Genomic DNA, 16,613 nt, shown 5'->3' with positions numbered 1-16,613 from the left:
TTTTTAATTAAAAACTCAGACCGCGCCAACACAAATAAATTATGGGTAAATGTCCAATAAATTTTTGAGTCAACGCGCGATTTGAAATCAGTTCTTCACTGTTTAAAAATAAATTTTTTCACCTTAAGTTTGTTGCAGATTTGAAATTAGTCCTTTGATTTTTCAGTCCAATTTATTTGGAGTTATCTACTACTACCCAACCCCCCCCCCCCCCCCCCCCCCCCCCCCCTTCTCCTTACATTTTTTTTTTTCCTTTTACATGTGGAAGGAAAATAAACACTTAAATCCACGACGTAGTAATTAAATCACCAACAAAACTTAACACATACAATGAACCCGATTTAGTTGGAAATAACGTAGGAAAACGAATGTTTTAAAAAATGTTTCGAGGGAGTGTCATCCAATATCATTATTACTTAGCATGAGGTTTTAGGGCAAATTATGCTTGATAACAATTATCACAATAATTATGCCAGTATAAAAAATAGTATATTTAGAAGGCAATTTAAGGCATAATCGGTAGAAAGCATGCTACAGTTTTAAGTCAGAAAGTAATATAATAACTATATTTGAATCAAAGTCAATTTTATTGATCAGATTTGAGAACCTTGCTCAGCAAGGATAGTAGAGTTACTAGAGTGGATATGGGAGGGAGTTTCCTCAATCCAAAACAGATCTAACATAAACCTTAAAGCAGATTTTGCTAAAATGTGGGCTGCTTGGTTAGCACCTCTTCGGACATGCTGCACCTCAGCTAAGGGGATCTCCCACATCCAGACTCGAGTGTCTTCAAGAACATGGCCGAATCTAGCTCCAGCATGGGGACTTTGTCCTGAGAGCTGAGGCTACCAACAATGAATCACCTTCAAAATTCACTTGAGAGAACCCATCTCCCTACAAAGACTTACTACTCTCCACGCCGCCAACGCCCCCATAGTAGTAAGGTCATTGATAAAAGGAATGACTGTTGCCAACGCAGCCGACACCCTCCCATCACTATCCTGTACCACCACTCCCACGCCCATCTGGCTAGCCTCCTTAGCCAAAGCTGCATCCCAGTTGCACTTTAACCATTCAGGTGGTGGTTTGCTCCATACCGCATGTGGCTGTAATGGGGAAGCACCTTCAAGGAAGTCCGGCTATGAAAATGCTTTTAAAGTTCTACTTTCTCTTTTGCCATTGAGACAATCTTACTAGGTGGGGAGAACTCATTATGAAACACATATGAGTTCCTTTGAAGGCAGATAAGCTATGCTACTATGAGTACCTCCACAAGCTCCTCAGCTTCAAGTTTGAAAATAAGCTGTTAAAGGAAATCAAAACTGTGACTTACATGCAGAGCTAATTTCTGAACTTGTCAGCTACACTCCTGCCATATTGTCGAAGAAGGACACTCCCAAAGAATGTGGCAAATTGATTCGGTCCTAGTCAAGCAAATGGGGCAGTAAGGATCCTGTCCAATTTGAATATGATATGTTCATTTTTATGTTATGATTCAGAATCAATTAGAAATATTTTTTCTATTTTAATATTTTTATGCCTCTGAACCAAATTTTCCTTTGTGGGGAGCAGATTGTTCCCAAGCTTCCAAGCAAAATGCTTCACCACAGCCGGGGCATCTAGACACCAGATGATATTCCACACTGCTTTATGTTCTCCTGTAGTCGAACACTCTCCCCGCCTTTGAGACTAACTAGTTATATCCAGGTGATATGCACTCCGGATAGTGAAGCATCCGTTTTGATTCCCAAACCATATTAAATGATCAGGTTGGTTAAGGGAACTCAGTGGCAAGCTGCAAATCAAATCAGCTTCATATCTCGCAAAGTTATTCTGAATAAGGGAATAATCCCACCCTCCAGTAGTTTGGTCTATCAAAGAGTAGACTTTACCCTCCGGGTCCAAGTGACTAACAGGAGAGTGGACCTTATTAGTAGGTGGATTTGAAAGCCACCTATCCCCCCAATTATCAATCATTTCTCCATTCCCCCCTTCCAAACCATACCTCTTTTCAGTACCTCCCTCACTTGAAAGATGGTCTGCCATGCATAGGAAGGGTTTTTTCCGAGAGAGGCTAGTACACGTTGGGATTTGACTCTAACATATACGTGGATTTTAAATTTATATTTTGAACCACTCGCAATAGTACAAATCAATTGTACTATAGTATGGGTTATCGAACTAGAAGGATTGGTGGGTTGTTTTGTGTAACAGGATATTAAAAATCATATTCAATCTAACTTTGAAAAAGAAAAGAAAAGTTTTAGTATTGAAACTAAAACAAGTAAAGTTGTGAAAAGTGGAAAATGAAAGTAAAGGAAAGAAACTTAATGTAATGATCTCATCAAATCCGCATAGCAATGGAAAGCTTGATGACTCACACGGATCTTCCTAACATGCATGATATGAGCGCGTAATGGGTATTAACCATACGACAATCTCGACATGAGAATACTCTAGTTAAGACGTAATGATAACCCATCAAGTTACACCCAAATCACCCACCTAGCAACTACTTGTGGAATGATCTAAACTCCCTAGCATGGACTATAAAACATCCTAATAAGCATACACAACACACGAGCACTATAGTTAGGCCATAATGATAAAATATCTCAATTTCGCACCAATCACTCCACGTAAAGATTAAACTACAATTGAAAAGCGTTTTAACTACGAAAGGTGTGGAGTGATCGATGTCCCCTGGCATACTCTATAAAACGACTCTAATAAGTAAACATGCATTATGTCAAACGGTACCATTGCATAGACATTGTTCCATCATTCACATAAATCGGGAACGTCAGTTTTACTCGAGAATCCAAGAAATCTCATAGACAACAAAATATCTTTTTCATCAACAAATATGAATTGAAATAGCAAAAACAAAACTGTTTGTAATCGTAACAACAAGGGTTTTGAAATCCTCAAGTCTACACAATCATCATACATAATTAAGAAAAACCTAAGAATATCAAGAATAATCCATGGTTTTTTGGAAAAGATTTGATCAAACCCTAAGAACGGATTTAGCTACACATAATTGAAACTAATCTATGCATGGAAATTAGTGAAAATAGTAAAGATCAAGCTAGAAATGAACTAAGATCAATAGATTAAAAATTGTAAAATTTGGATTACAAAAAAGAATTAAAAGAAAAGACAAACCCTAGGCTAGAATTGAAACACAAGAAAGAAATGCAAAGAAGTTGCTCTCTGGATTTTGGCTCAGAGAGAGTGCATCAAAGGAAAGACAAAACACGAAATTTAAGCTAGTGATACCCTTGGAAAATCAAAGACCCAAGAAATACATGAAAATTATCTCTCATGTCTACTCTCTATTTATAGAGAAAAGAGATTCAAAAAATATCAAAGGGAAAGGATTTTAAGCCACACAAAAGAGGATGTGAACATCTTGATTCTTGGTTGCACAATCAAAACGCATCATCACTTGATTTTCCATCGCACAGCCTTACTTTTCCTTTCCACCGCACAACACTTCGAAATATCTGATATTTTGGAAGGTGCATAGTCGATCGAGCGACTTCTTTTTATGTCTAAATTTTGGTCGATCAATCGACCATTAAAGTCGATCGATCGACTTTTGTTGAATGATGATAAATCCAATTTTTCCCTTGGCAGTGATGGTTCTTTTAGTCCTCATTTGATCTTCATCACCCTTGATATCTTTTAGGCCTAATTTTGATGATTTTGTTATTGTTTCCAATTAGGACCTAAAAAAGAGAGATAACACTAAAACACAATAAAACATTATATTTACAATATAAACGAAGGTTAACAAATGTGAATTAAAGGGTCTTGAATAGAATATTTCAGGACTTATCAGATGCTTTCATAAAAGAACCATTGGGGAAATATTTTTCCCTCATCACTGTTGCCACCAAGGATTCAGGATGCTGGATAAAGCGCCAGCCTTATTTAGCCAGCATAGCCAAATTAAACACCTCCACATCTCTTAACCCTAATCTACCTCTCAATTTGGATAATCCCAATCTATTCCAACTCATCCAGGAAGTAAAACTCCCCTTATTCTGAGCACCCCACCAGAAACAGTTCATAAGTTGGTTAAGCTGCTGGCATAAGGATTTAAGGAGCAAGAAGACTCCCATACAGTAGGTACGAACAGCTTGAAGCACGGCTTTGATTAGCACGCCCCTACCCGCCTGAGACAGGAACTTCTCCTTCCACCCATCCACCCTCTTCCAAACCCTGCTCAAAATGGTTGCAAAAGATTTGGTTTTGGAATGGCCTACCAGAGAGGGGAGGCCCAGATATTTCTCATAGCCTATCGAAAAGGAAATACCCATAGATGAACAAACAAGATCCTTGAATTCCACCCTTGTATTTTTCAGCTAAAATAGATCATTGTTTTGTAGGTATTGATCTTTTGTCCCGAGGCTTGCTCATACCTCTAGATAAGTTGCATAACATTACTCCATTCTTGGAATGTTGCCCTACAAAAAAGTAGACTGTCATCCGCAAAAAATGACTACTTACCTTAGTACCTCGAGTAGCTATTGGAATACCTGACAGACTCCCATTTTGTTCAACTCCCTGCATTAGGGAACTTAGGGATAGGGAGAGAGGGGGGTCTCCCTGCCATATGCCGCAGGTAGGAATGATTTGACCATAAGGTTTGCCATTAATAGTACCCTATAGGACACTGAGGACACACACTGCATAATCAAGTGGATCCACTGATTTGCAAACCCCATTCTCCTCATAATTTCTTCAAGATAATTCCACTCCACCCGGTCATAAGCCTTGCTCATGTCCAATTTTATTGCCATATATCCCTTATTCCCTTTGAGCCGAGAATGCATGGTGTGAAGAGCTTCATAAGCCATACTTCATAATCATCCTCCACATAGCTTATTCATACCCATAACCCACTTACGGTAAAGTTTGTGTGTCATGTAAGACTTTAAGTACAACACTGGTGCCCCGATGAGGTACAATAGCTAACCACTACTAGTAAGCATTTGACATATTCAAAAATTATAATGAATAAAAAAAAAATAATAATAAAAAAAATAAAAAAATAAAAAACTTGCCAACATGAAATTTTTCTCGAATTAAAAATCATTTCCAACATTCTATCATCAAACTGTGAAGAGTATACAAAATAGGCTTAATAACACATAATAAAAATAGTAAGTTTCACATCTATCCCTAACTAGAAAATTAGCCACTCATCATTCTCCTCCTCTTTTTTTTTTATTATTATTTTTTATTTTAATGCAGGACTTATCTTCTTTCTTCTTGCTGCGAAAAAAGCTTACTATTTTTAATAATTATTATTGTGTAGAAAAATTAAAAGGAGTTGATTGTTGTTTTCCACTAAGAGTATAGCAATGGATAAAAAAAACACACACAAAAAAAAAAAAAAAAAAAAAAAAAAAAAAAAAAAAAACCCTCGTTAACATTAACTTTTTTTCAAATTAAAATCATTCTCAACATTTAATCATTAAAGGTCGGTTTGGGAACAGAGTTGAATTCGAATTCTAATTCTTCTCTACTTTTCTCTACTTATTTAAAAAACAAATTATATTTTATTCAACTTTTTCAAATTTTATCTTACAAAGTCAAACCTCGAAATTCGCACAATTAATCTATGAAAAAATTCAACATATTCCCAATAACACATAATAAAAAGAAACATGTTATACATCATCTTCTTGTCATTCCCATCCGATTAGGTATATTTTAATCTTAAATAGTTAACTAAAACCCACCTTATCTAGTTTATAGCTAATGAGTTTTAAAATGCACCTACATCCGATTATCTATTATTAACTCTATTTTTTTTTAATTACTTTTTTTCATTAACATATTTTTTGGCTGTCTTTTTTTTTTTTTTCAAACAGTCATCTTTGAATCTCTCAACCCCAGATTCAGAGGAAAGAGCAAACTATTTTCCAACTAAACAAAGAAATAAAACCCAACAACAACACTCATTCGGCCTTCCCACAAAAAAAATCCTCCAAAAATACAAACACAACAACTCTCCAATCGACCAATCCAAAGTCCAAACTAGAATTTCCTACTGGCCTCATCTTTCAAAATCAATAACCCAAACAAACTATGAAATCAACCTCAAAATCGTAATGAACAAAACAACTTAATTCAATACTTTTACCTATTCAGTTTTTCCTACAGGACAAACCCACAAATTCTAAACCCCCATTCGGTTCCTCTTATAGAAAATCCTTCACAAAAATAAATCTCGAAAACACAATATCGATTTCGCCATCAATCAAGAAAAAAAAAAATCAATACCCATTTTGTTCTACCGAAAAATTCTTCACAAAACAACCCATAAATTTTGCAATAGATTTCACACCTATTCAATTTTTCTACAAAGAAAAATCCTCCAAAATTTTCAAGACCCATTCAGTTTCTCCTCTGAAAAATCAAACTTGTTAGGGAATAATCCCGATTCTGCCCAATGGGTCAGGATCGTGGCCCATTAAGACTTGTCAAGACTGTCATATCCAATAGACTCGGTAATTTCCCGTCACTACATAAAGATCAAGGAGGGTTAAAAGCTGGCCTCATGACGACCCTGAAGGAAGTCCCACGCCTCCACGATCTCAAGTCGATTAAAGACCGACTTGGCAGCGATCGTGGAGAATATACCTCAGTCCCATGATCCGCACAAAAGGGAGGTGCACCCACGATCTCAAGGAGGTAAAGACCAACTTGGCAACGATCATGGAGAATATACCTCAGTCCCATGATCCGCACAAAGGGGAGGTGCACCCACGATCTCAAGTCGGTTAAAGACCGACTTGACAACGATCGTGGAGAATAGAATATACCTCAGTCCCATGGTCCGCACAAAAGGGAGGCAAACCCACGATCTCAAGCTGGTTGAGGGCTAACTCCGCAATGATCGTGGAGTTTGAACCACGACTCCATGATCTCAAGTCGGTTAAAGACCGACTTGGCAGTGATCGTGGAGCGTACACTTCAATCCCACGATCCAAGTAGTCGACAAGCACTCCGGATCTGACACGTGGTCCAATGGGAAAGCCGGAGCGCTCTTAACGTTCCATTTATAAATACATCACACCTAGACAAGTATTTTTTTTAGATTGCTCACTGTGATTAAGAGTAAAATACACTTGAGATAATACTAACAAAAGCATCGGAGTGGGATTGTCAGATTCCCCTCAACGAAGTTCTTCTCTTTTACAGGATCTTCGAAGTAGCCTATTTCGTTCAACAACTACCATACCAGAATCTGTTCTAACAGATTGGGCCCGTCTGTTGGAAACGACTAGCAAGTGTGCGTCGTTTACTACGCAAAAGTATATCTGAAATGGTACAAATAAGAGCCACAGCTTCAGGAGCAAATAACCCCCGTAACAAGGTGGGGGGTACATCTCATCAACATACGGCTGAGATGGAGGCTTGAATAGCCCAAATGTCTAGGGACATGGAGGTCCTAACTCAGCAAAACATCCGTCTGCAGAGTCGGTTGGAGGAAGAACGAGTTCCTGAAGTACTTGGAGGACATGAAGAAGGTGAAAGCAACACCCACGAGGAAGAAGACAGGGAAAGTAGAAGGTTCACGGAAAGAACTCAACCTGAAAACCGATCTCGACAAGCTGAAGGAGTCGTGAACCCTCCTCCTAGCGAAGGGATGGTGAATCACCGTTATGAAGAAAGAAGGCTCAATGAAGCCATTGCCACACTTGATGAGAAGTACGAAGAGAAGTATAATCAATTGCAGCTTGAAATCCAGCAGAAGGGCAAGGGGAAAATTTCTCGAGTAGACAGTCTCTTGAACAGGTCTTCCCCTTTCACTGAGCGTGTAAAGACCAAGCAATTAAATAGGGAATTTGAAAATTTAATAAATTACATTTATTAAATAGATGGGGTTTATAATTATATCCTAGGTAATAATAATTGTGTTATCAAAATAAAATAAGTCTAAGATAAAATAATAGAAAGAGTAATAATTATTATAGTGGGTCCCAGTTGAATAAATAATTAATTACATGAATTAAAGTGCAATTAAAATAAATGTGGGGTCAAATATTAATTATTAAAAGATAAAATTCTAATATTTTTGGGCTCTACCATAATTCACAATAGTTGGGATTTTAAATAAAAAGTAGAATCCTATCCGCCATGTGTCATCGCCGGATTGGGTAGGAGAAGATTAGTCTTATCATCTCCCAACCACTCTCAAGATGACACATGGCCCATTATCTTCTTTTTCCCCTTTTCTCTTCCTTCCTCCCTTTTCTTTTGGACCACACGTCCTTTTCTCTCTCCCTCTCTCTTCCTCTTTCTTTTCTTTTCTTTTCTTTTCTTTTCTTTTCCCCAATTTTCTCTCCCTCACCGCACACTTCTCTTCTCCTTCTTCTTCTTCTTCTTTTTCTTTTGTTTCTTTTCTTCCTTCTCCCTCTTTCTCCCCTCTGCTCACGCACGCCACCCAGGCCACTTCCCCTCTTCTTTTCCCTTCTTCCCTTCTTCCCTTTCCTTTCCCCTTCATCTCTTGCACACCGATACAAAGCCACCCGTGAGAGAGACTTCCGTGATGGTGAGTATGTGTAGTTCGGCCATGGGGGAAAACCAACGAAAATCAACAAGGTAAAATTCTCTTCCTCTAGCTTTTTTGTTTGATTTCGGAATAGGTTTCTTATAGGCTCTTTTGTGGGTTTGGCCGGTTGTGTGTGTTCTTGGGGATTTGACCGAATGGGTCCTCTTTTGGGGTTTGATTTATAAATTGAAATCTTAGGGTTTTCTTTTTGGGTAATTGTTGTAGTTATATTTTAGGATTGATGCTTATCAAAAATGAGGTTTGATTTGGATATGGTTTAGATAGAAGAAATCTAGGGTTTCAATGGGTGTGATGGCCGAATGGTACAAGCCTCTTGGGGTTTCAGTTTTTGGTAGATTTAGTTGATGTTTTGTGGTTTTAATCTATGATTTATATTGTGTTATGAATTGATTTTGGGTAGGATTCATGGTGGGTAAATGAAATTGTTAATGATCTCTTTTGTGATGGCCGATTGATGTTTGTTATGGGTTTTGATTCTTGATTTTTGATAACCTATGAATGATGCTTTGTGGTGAGTGCTTGATGTTGGAATGGAAAGTGATTATGAAGGGTATTTTGGTGAAAATCCAGATCTGGTCGGTGGTTGTAAATTGGGGATAATTGTGTTAATTGATGGTTATTGCTCCATTATGTTGATGGTAGAATGTTTGATTGAACTGGGTTTAGTTTTGGAAGAAATTTGGTAGATGATAGTGGCTTATGATTATTGGAATTTTGGTGAGTTGATGTGAGGGAACACCTTGCTATATTTGATGTTGTGTTTTAATGGATTCAAATATGGATTTTTGGATTGGTAATTTGATGATGTTAGTTTATGATTAATTGTTGAGGATTAAGGTTAATGCTTGTGATGGATTTATGGATTTAGTTTTATGTGGCGTCTAATGTTTGTGGTTGATCCTTGGTAGTCCTTAATGGCTATGGCTCATTGTATGTAAAGGAGGGGTTTTGATTGATCTTGATGTAAGGCTATGGATTTTAAAGGTTTGGTGGTAGGAGATTGATCTTGTTATGTAAATGAGTTGAAATTTGGCATGGGTTTGGATGTTTGGTTGTTATGGGTTGAGTATGTATGTGTTAATGTGAAATGATATTTTAGTGATGACATCTTGGTCATGGTTTGTTGAATAAGGCTAAAATATGTTCTATGTTATATTTATGAGTTGGATATTCTAGGTGTTGATGAAGTTGAATTGATTAAGGTTGATTATGATAAATAATTGAATTCCTTGTTATAGTTTATTTAGGTGTTTAGGTTATGTAATAATAAGATTTTAGATAATGTCCTTTGTAGAGTTGGGTTGTTTTGATTAGTCTCATGTTATAGTCCTAATAAGATCCTCGGGTAGTGATGGTAGTTATAAGTGAGATAAATAGATCATAATCTTGGTACTTGGTGAAATTGAGGAATGTAAATGAAAGCGTATAGGAGATGGATGGAATACACAAAGATTATAAAATGTTAAATAAGGTTAAGTCCTAAACCTAAACTACTTGGATGATAGTAAATGATAAAGATTAAGTATTAAAGTCAAATAGTATCGGAACCTTATGATAATGTGACTTAATAATAGTAAGTAAACAACTATAAGATTTATAGTTAATAACAATAAAAGATAAACTAATGAATATAGTAAATACATCTTTGTATTAATAATCAAAGATATCATTAGAACCTAAACCTAAATGATAACCTAATAATAGTTTAGGATACCTAACTAGCCTTAGAAGCGGATTACGCGACGTGTGAGCACGTGGGTAGTGTACGTGTCATAGAGTATAGAGTTCAATAACATAGTCTAATGTTACTAATGTTTGCAGGATAGTGTCCGGATTGGAGACTTTAATGGGTTCTCCAATGTAGAGTTCGAGTCATGTGTCCAATGTAGCCAAGGTGAGTATTCTACTCACTGAGAAACTATTATTTTCATGTATTATGGATTTGCAAAATATGTATGTAGTTTTGTAAATATGAACCACCTATATGTTGATTATAACTGTTTTGGATGATTTGAGTACTTTTGAATATCTTGAAATTATGATGATGTTGAAGTATGTATATGATATGTGGAGTTTGAGTAAATGGTGTGACTCTAGGATATGGTTGGGGATTTTTGTAGACTAGGGTTGCATTATAAATGATTGAGATTTTTAGTGTGAGTTATAAAGGGGGGGACATGATGCATTGCATGCTTAATTGCACAGTCTTGAGTTACGACTCTATGTTAATGGAGATGAAGATTCTATGATAATGTGGGTGACGACCCTATGTTAAAGGAAGTGATGATTCAATGTTAATGTGAGTTTTGACTCTATGTTACCCGAGCCTCGGCTCATGATACAAGCATGTTCATACATATAGTATAGTGTGTCAGTGAGTACTGTTTTTATGATATGTATATTTCTATTTGCATGATTTAAAGGCATCGAACTTTAGTATACCTAGATTGTACACTATTGGATTGGGTAATGTAAGTGTCTTTTGACATGAAGTTGCCTATATCTAGCAATGTTGTTTCTTTGTATTACTGAGTAAGATGACATTGTTTTATGCTAGATGTACCTAGATTGTACGCTACTGGATTGGGTAATGTAAGTGTCTTTGACACGAAGTTACCTACATCTGGCAATGCTGTTTCTTTGTACATTTGAGCCACCATTGTTTTATGCTTGATGTACCTAGATTGTACGCTACTGGATTGGGTAATGTAAGTGTCTTTGACACGAAGTTACCTACATCTGGCAATGCTGTTTCTTTGTACATTTGAGCCACCATTGTTTTATGCTTGATGTACCAAGATTGTACGCTACTGGATTGGGTAATGTAAGTGTCCTTTGACATGAAATTACCTACATCTGGCAATGTTGTTTCTTTGTACATTTGAGCCACAAAATACAATAGTTTTATAGTAGGTGAGAAGATATGTAGTTGATTCCAAGGTGGGATGATTGGAACTTCTATATGTGTTCGCAGCTACATAGTATGCTTTAAATGTTTTCTATTAGTCGGTGTTTGCTAAATCAGCTATGGGGATTTTCAAACAAAAGTTTATAAATTGGTAGCTGTTATAGCGTACGCGAGACTAAAAATGAAAAGTTGGTTCTTTGTGAAAACTCAGTGAATAGTATACCTCTGAGCTCTTAGTGTATTATTTATGCTAAGGCGGTGGGCTCATAATTCCACCTATACGGATGTGACAAACCCCCACAACCGTATAGATGTAGTTTCTTTGGCTACAGGTATTCTGGTCGTAGTTGATGATGTTGTAGAAGTGTACTTGAGATATTATGACTGAAGCTCGCCGCGACGGTTGTAATTGTCAAACCATGGGTTGTCCACTATTCTATAGGTTTGTTTATGGCTTGTGACGTTTGTGTCACTTGTTATTGTATAAAGCCATTTATGTTATGTATTTATTATGAGAAAAGACTTAAACAGATAGATGTAATATGGCTCTTTGTTTATGATTATTTGTAATAGAGGTTTATGTTATGATTTCTGCTATTTAGGTTTATGTTTTCCGCTGCATCGATGGATAGATGTTATACTCTGATTATCAGGTACATATTATGGGGTACATATGTTGGCTTTGTGACATATCGCCATGCCACTGTGAAGATCCGTTTATATTTTAAAGGAATAATGATTATGAAATGTTTTGTATAAAAAAAAAGGGTCGTCACAGAGCGTATCATGGCGGTCCAACTGCCGGAAAAATTCAACATTCTAGCTAACCAAACTTATACCGGGGTTGAGGATCCTATCGAGCACCTGGACAACTACAAAACGCACATGGATCTGCAGGGGACTCCGCAGGAACTGGCCTGCCGAGCCTTCCCACTTACCTTGTCCGGTTCTACCCAAGACTAGTTCCGAAAACTCCTACCGAGTTCCATCACGAGTTTTGAAGACCTCAGACGAAAATTTATAACCCAATTCCTAGTTGGGTGTAAATGAAAGAAGCCGTCCGGTCAACTGATGGCGATGCGCCAGAAGGGAGACGAGTAGGGGTGTAAACGAGCCGATCCTGAGCGGGTATTGGCTGTTCGGGATCGGCTCGTTTATGTAACAGTGAAGCTCGAGCTCGAGCTCGAGCTCGACACGAGCCTAACTTTGGTGTGCGAGATCGGCTCGCTAAGAAAGAATTGCTGATCGAGCTCGAGCTCGAGCTCGATCATTTTGGTCGATCCCGAGCTCGAGTACTCGGCTCGAGCTCGACTGGAGTGAAAAAAATCCTAACACAAACAAGTAGATCGAGAACCCTAAAATCAAAACCAATCAACCAACAAATCCGACTTAAAAAAAAAAATAAAAATCAAACAACAAATCTCATACACAAAATCCAGAAAATCAAAGGACAGGAAAGTAGAAAACAAACCAGATGGAACGGAGCTGAAGCCAGAAGCGTCATTCTCAATCTTGAAAGCTTGGAAAGAAATGATTTTGAAGCAAGTCCATTTTAAGAGTTGTGGACTGTTGTGGCTGAGATTCATAAGTCATACCGAGATTTGGTTAGTTTTTCAGGTGATTTCGTCAAACCATTAAAATTTGAAAGCAAAAAAATCAAGCAAAGGAGGTTGAAGAAGATGCACCTTGAACTTGAAGGAAGGACGAGACAGTGTCAACCACGATAAAAATTTTCCTTGAGGGGTAAATGTGAAGCAGGGGCGGAGGGAGGGGGGGTCGAGAGGGGTCAAGCACCCCCCCCCCCCCCCCCCCCCCCCTCACCTTCCAAAAGTTTCCTTATCCCTTGTAAAAAATTCCAGATTATGTGCTATCCTTAGCCACTATCACAGGTATTTTCCTGAAGCTTGCTGGTGGAGCTTTGGGAATGAAACAGAAGGATGGAAGCTTGGAACTGAAGTGGTGAAGTCGTGGAAGCCTGGAGAAGAGGGAGATAAGGCTTAGAGGATAGGGGTACGTGGCAGCAAACATGTGGAGCCTTGGAGATAATGTGAGCCAGCTGGGTTCAACTCCTTTAGTGCTAAACGACTGCGTTTGGGAGCAATGTTTTAGTGCGTTTTTGTGAAATTGTCAGGTCTGAAGCAACAACTTGCAAAGTTGCAACTTTTAAACTGTCAAGTATATCATGGCCATCAAATAATTGCGACTCTTCTTTTAGTAGTCTTTTTTTGCCATCAAATTTGTCTTCTTCTAGCCATTTAATAATTATTCTATAAATTTTTTAGTTATTTTTTTGAGAGCCGGAGAGTTTGTATTCAAAAAAGAGCAATTTTTTTTGTTTTTTTACAATTTTTCTTTCTTGAAAATTTTTAGATATTTAATCAAACTTTTTCATTAATTAAGCTTTTATATTTAGATTACTCTTTTAAATTTCTTGTTTAAGAATATATATAGTTTTTATTCTTTCTTTTTTTAAGTTTTTATTATAAATTTTTATTTTATGAAATATATAATTGTAGTTACCTGAGATTATGAAAAACAACAATAATTCTATTTAATTTTTTAAATTACTAATTTATTATATTTTTTAAGTATTTTTAATCTATTTTTTAATCTTGACCCTCTTAAATCAAAATTCTGACTCCGTCACCGATGTGAAGAGTTAATAGAGAGAAGATACGATATTTGTTGAGGATAAATTTGGAATAAAAGTGGCTGATATTTTTTGGAAGAAAATGTTTACATTAGGCGAATAGGCGTCATTATTGCAAGTGATAGGCGCACTGCTCAAAACATTTCCTGACACGCGGACAATTGTGTCAAAGCCAAAACACCTTGTTTGACTTAACAAAGGACAAAGCTTTTTACCATTTAGGAAAAAAAAATGGGAGAAATGCATTTTCCTTTAAATCAAGAGTTCGGATGTGAATTGTTTTCTTGTTTTTATATATATTGGTTGAAAGATGGGTCTTGAGTCAGACAAGTCAAAAATGAGATATGATGTTATAGTGTATACGGTCATATTAATATAAAGAGGAGTATTATATATATGAAGGGGAGTGTTTGAAGGAGTGGTATGTGCATGGTCTCTAACTGAGTGGTTTTTTCGATCATTTACCTAATATAAAACTCCCTTTACACAAGACAATGAGAAATGTAGTACTAGACACCTCTTTTTTTTTCTTTTTCTTTTTTTTTATTTTTTATTTTTAAAAAAGTCTTAACTGACTAAAACTTAGAATAAGCATAAGAAATTATGGGTAGGTGGGACTTGTCTAAATGACTAAGAGCATTTTCAAAGTTTTATGTAAATTTTTATATAAAATAGCTAACTAAATCTCAATTTAAAATAGCTAATTAAATTTCACTTTATCTAGTTTAACTAATAACTTTTAAAGGCACCATAGATCCGATTATCTATTTTTAACTTTATTCTTTTTTTTATTCTTTTTTTTTTTTTTTTATAATGATTATACTTTTTTTTAAAGTCGTTTGATAATACTAATTAGATCATATCTAACTACTAATGGTTATATAGCACAATGTTAAATCATATGATCTAAATTATAAAGATAATTCATAACTTGTGAATTGTGATTATAATTAATATGTAAGTAATTCTAATCCTAATAACTTAATTTGGGATTGTATGAATTACATTATTATTATATATGAATAATATGATTAAGTTTCATAAGTGTCATTATATCATATGAATAATGTGAATTCATACTTACTGTAACTTACGTATGTAATCTATATACATAGTCATTGCATCTCAATATTGCTAATAATTATTAAATACTTAAAATCATAAATTATACTTATTAAGTGTATGAGTGTATCGAACTAAGTATCTAAATACTAAATCATTATATTAGTATGAATTTGTATACTATAGTCTATATCATATATGACACTATATATGTAGCTATAATTATATATGTTACTAATATGTATATATATTTATGATTATGAATTATGAATCATATCATATCATATCACTTGATTTATGAGATTATCAATGAATCTATAACAAGTAATTAAGTATGATCATTATAAATTTACGAGTCATAAATCATAATTATCAAATTTATCATAATTCATAACTACCTACTAATAATACTAATATTATATGATCATATGATCTAAGTATTATCATATGATAGTATATTTAACATGTTAACATGATCTAACAATCCGTATGTAATGATTATTAAATATTTAACGACAATACTCATAACATATAGTAAAATGATTGCATATTTTATATTTACATGTCATATGGTAGTATGGTACAATGTTATATTATTATATAGTCTTATAAATTATAATTCTATTATATTACATGAATAATTTGATTAAATATCTGGATTGTCATTATATTATATGACTAACAATTAATTATTGACATTATTCACTTTTACTATTTTATATACATATGACCAATTAATATATATTGACTAATAACTATTGTTATTTATTACTTAATTTATGCTTACATAATACACACAATATATTATTCATTAATATATATATATATATATATATATATATACGAGTCGAGCCTTAATAAACGAGTCGATCCTTATACGAGCGAGTTCACGAGCTTTAGTCGAGTCGAGCCGAGTTTATACGAGTTTGTATCGTTTAATAATCGAGTTTGATTTTCGTGTTCACGAGTAGCTCATTTAATAATCGATTCGAGCACGAGTCGAGTTTATTCGAGCCGATCTCGAGTAAGCTCACGAGTAGCTCAGCTCGTTTACACCCCTAGAGACGAGTCTCTAAAGGATTATGTGACCCGATTCAATCAAGCAAAGCTCACGGTTGATAACCCAACTGAGGAGATGGTTTATGCTGCTCTGTACCAAGGATTACGGGTAGAAGGGCCCCTCATGTCCGAGATAGCTCTCAATCATCCTGAGAGTCTGGCCGATCTCACGGATGTGATTGAGAAATATGTAAACTAGGAAGAAATCCTCGCGGCCCTGAGGGAATCTCAGAAACAAAATATCGAGGAGTCAAGCAACCCCAGGAAGAAAGAAAAAGCCCGGGAGGAAGAAAAGCAGACCGACACCAAAAAAGAGCCTGCGAAGTATTACCAGTTTT

The 16,613-nt window shown here is 35.8% G+C and overlaps 1 long non-coding RNA gene across 1 annotated transcript; it reads left to right on the top strand.

The window, feature by feature from the left end:
- Positions 1–8,362: 8,362 nt before the first annotated feature.
- LOC133861486 (uncharacterized) lies at positions 8,363–12,089 on the top strand. The gene is made up of 3 exons (XR_009899022.1): positions 8,363–8,625; positions 10,418–10,490; positions 11,816–12,089. It is a non-coding gene; the product is annotated as an uncharacterized LOC133861486 (long non-coding RNA).
- Positions 12,090–16,613: the final 4,524 nt, after the last annotated feature.

The sequence above is a fragment of the Alnus glutinosa genome, chromosome 2 (assembly GCF_958979055.1).
Source record: "Alnus glutinosa chromosome 2, dhAlnGlut1.1, whole genome shotgun sequence".
Taxonomy (NCBI): domain Eukaryota; kingdom Viridiplantae; phylum Streptophyta; class Magnoliopsida; order Fagales; family Betulaceae; genus Alnus; species Alnus glutinosa.
This window is presented reverse-complemented; position numbering and strand designations above follow the sequence as displayed.